The following is a 3,651-nucleotide window of genomic DNA, read 5'->3' on the forward strand; positions in this document are numbered from 1 at the left end:
ACTTTCCATATGAAAACCCGCCAATTATCAAATCTCGCAATATCATTAACGAATCACAAATTATCAAGAATTGAAGAAACTATAATAATTTGAGACAATGATAAAATTCTTAGCAGAAAATAAAATAAATTAAGTACGTAACTGAACAGGGAGGCATTCATTGTGGGACGTGTGCAATCAACAGGACAAAGTTTCCCATGTTTCAAGAATCGAAAGGAATTACAGATTAAGGCAAATATGAAGTACAGTAAAATCTATGTACTGCATCTCCTGCCTACCTTGAGAGTAGAAGTTTTTGATGATTTTTTTGATGAGTGTCAGAGACGGTTGTGGTGAAAGTGTACAGCAGGGTTCGCCACCATCCCCTGCCGGAGCCACGTGGAACTTCAGGTGTTTTCGCTCAATAAAGACTCACAACGCCCGGTCTGGGAATCGAAACCGTGATCCTACGACCGCGTGAGGCTATTGCGCCTCTATACACACACACACACACGCACACACACACAAACACACACACACACACACACACACACACACACATATATATATGCATACCTCCCTATTTATGCATGAATGCATTTGCACGTACACACACACATGCACACACAATCACAGAGACACACAGACACTCAGAGACAGATAAATATGAAGTAGTCCTTCTGTTGCTTACATTAGAGGAGAACATTACAAAATAAGCCAACTAGTTTGTGTATACAAGGGGATGATGACGGGTGTCTTCTGAGTTCTTTCACTGGGCTTAGAAAAATGAAGGACCGCTGCAATAAGTGTGTGAATCTGCGGGAGGAAGATATTAATTAAAATCATAATTAACCGATTCTCCTCAATTTTCTTTTACCCAAAGCTAGGACATTTTCAGCACCCAACGTATTTAAAAAGATGCTAAAAGTTCACATAGACATTTGATGCGTTTTGAATTACTTATTGCTGAAAACATTGAAACATTGAAGTTGCGTCGCTATATGTCAGGTTTACCGCGGAAGAGATTCCGCCATGCAAATTTCATTTCCTTTTTAATGCAATGACGACTGTTTTACATGGTGTGAATGGCCGCTGTGTGAATACTTTTAGCTGGGACTTTATTTTCTCCTTAACGATAAGATACTGACGCCATTAGTTTAAAGTTTCAGTGTGGGATTTTCAATGAACGTTAAAAATAAATGCAGCGTACATAAACAGAATCTTTTTCAAAATTGTTTTACAACAAAATAAATAGAATCTGACATACAAAATATGATTCACTACTTCACTATTCAAATGTATCTTGGGATAAATAATATATATATGATTAACAAGTATAAAATATAAATGATTAACAAGTATATAACAGATCATAGAAAGAGTATATAACAAGTATATAAAATATAGAAGCATTAACAAGTTTATAATGACTCCGCGATGTTCGATATATGTCCCTTGCTGAAGTATATTCTAGAATGATGAATGGTCGTTGTATTTAATGTTATTATTATTATTTTTTTATTCACGGCAACAAGTATGGGCTAGAATGTATGAGCGCCAACTCTTATCAGTTGCAGAGAATGACCTGATGAGACTCACTCAGAATATACCAATATATACCGATATAAAACAGACCAGATATCATTCCCCTGCTGAAGGCGTGGAAAGAATGGACCTGCATCGACATAGCCAGGCCTGCTGATGAAGAAGAACAACAAACTGTTGTTCGAGTGTTATATTAAGAGAAAACCAAAAGAAACTGTTGGAAAAGATTATTAGAGCTCTGGAAAAAATATTATAAGTATAAAGGACAAAATATGGTTAGAGAAAATGGAAAAAGAGGAGAGAATAATAGAAGTGAGAAAGGAACTGCAAGGAACGACTGGTCCAGAAGAAATACACGTACAACAGACTTGAAAAAGCTGCGACATGGAGAGAGGTCATCAACAATATACAGAAGACATTAGTCTACCTCCAAGTAGAAAGGCACCAGAAGAAATTAACCCAGAACTAGATACGCTCCGCGACAGTATTCTGGAATTAATGTTAGCTGAGGAAAGGAAAAGGTTACCATTTTTGTAATCATGTGATAAATTGAAGTAAATATGCCCTTTTGTTATCACTGATTACTAAAACAAATATCCACTGCCATTGTTTTTGTATTATATGTATATGAATATGTAAATATTCAGAAACACACACACACAAACATACATGAGTATGAATGCACCCATGTATATAAATGAATCCATTTTATGGATGTGGTAATGTACACGTGAATATCCCGTATTTTGAACCTGGATACATGAGAATATTTGGGTTTGTTGGTACAGCGAACAAAACGATGAGAAAATGAATGTATGAGGGCTTTTCTAACATTATTTGCAGTCAATTGAATATCCCAGACTTTCAGTGTGTTTACGTATATTTTTGCCTACTTAGTGTCATGTTGCATTTCCTACGCGAAGGAACTTGAATAAACAAAGTGAAATTAATAGTACCTATTGTAGGACGTTCACCGACTAATATTAATGGTAATAACGATGATGTAAATAAGAACAATATCAACAATGATAATAAAAGTACTAATAATATCAACGATAAGAAAACTGACATACAAAAAATATATACACACATACGAATATTCGTTGATACGTCTGTGCAAAGATATATGTACAGGGTGCGATGCGTAAATTGTCGCCATTTTATATTTTTTAATTCTCGCATGCGCATTGTGTCTTTTTGATTTTGTTGACTACACAGTATAGTAGGTTCTGTGGGCACCGTCTGTGAGAAAAAAACAACACTATGACGCAATTCATTCTGCCAGAAATTTGGAAACGACATGGTGTATTGTTTGGCATTCACGCCGGAATTTCCAATACAAACATTTCAGAGTATTTGGGTGTCAATCTGAGGACAGTGTCATCTAAGGACATGTACCGAGACTCATAAAAATCAAACATCCAGTCAACGTCATGGTGTTTGGAGTGATCACTAGTGGTGGTGATGTTATGCTTCCATTCATCTTCCCCACGGCCTCAGACTAAATTCGGAGGCCTACATCAAGTGCCTGGAGGAACGAATGCTGCCCCGGATAAAGAGGATGGTTGCTGGAAGACCTTATGTCTGGCAACAGGAATCTGCACCATGCGACACAAGCAGGAGAATTTGGTCATGGCTATCAGAAAATTTCTGCGATTACATCACACCTAAATTCTGGTGATCAAACTTCCCAGATTGCAAACCCCCTTGAATATTATGTCTAGGGCGCAGTTGAGCGAGAGACCAACAAAATTCCTTGAAACACCAAAGACGAACTGAAGGCAAGAATTATGGCAGCGTTCACAAACGTAAACAAGGAGACCGTCCAGAAGAGTCGCAGGAGGCTCCGAAGTCGTCTGGAAGACGTGTTCGAAGCCCATGGCGATTTTATTGAATAAATTTACTGTTTAGTATTTCAAGATATTTTTATGGAATTTTCCTAAATATATCTGTTAAATTGAGATGTCAGCGTTCTTTTCAATTTTGCCTAATTTAGAAGACAATTTATTCACCGCACCCTGTATAGGATGTATGCATACATATATATTTTGTGTGGATACACACGCAGACACACACACACACACACACACACACACACACACACACACACACACACACACACACACA

The sequence above is a fragment of the Octopus bimaculoides genome, chromosome 5 (genome assembly GCF_001194135.2).
Source record: "Octopus bimaculoides isolate UCB-OBI-ISO-001 chromosome 5, ASM119413v2, whole genome shotgun sequence".
In the NCBI taxonomy this organism is placed as follows: domain Eukaryota; kingdom Metazoa; phylum Mollusca; class Cephalopoda; order Octopoda; family Octopodidae; genus Octopus; species Octopus bimaculoides.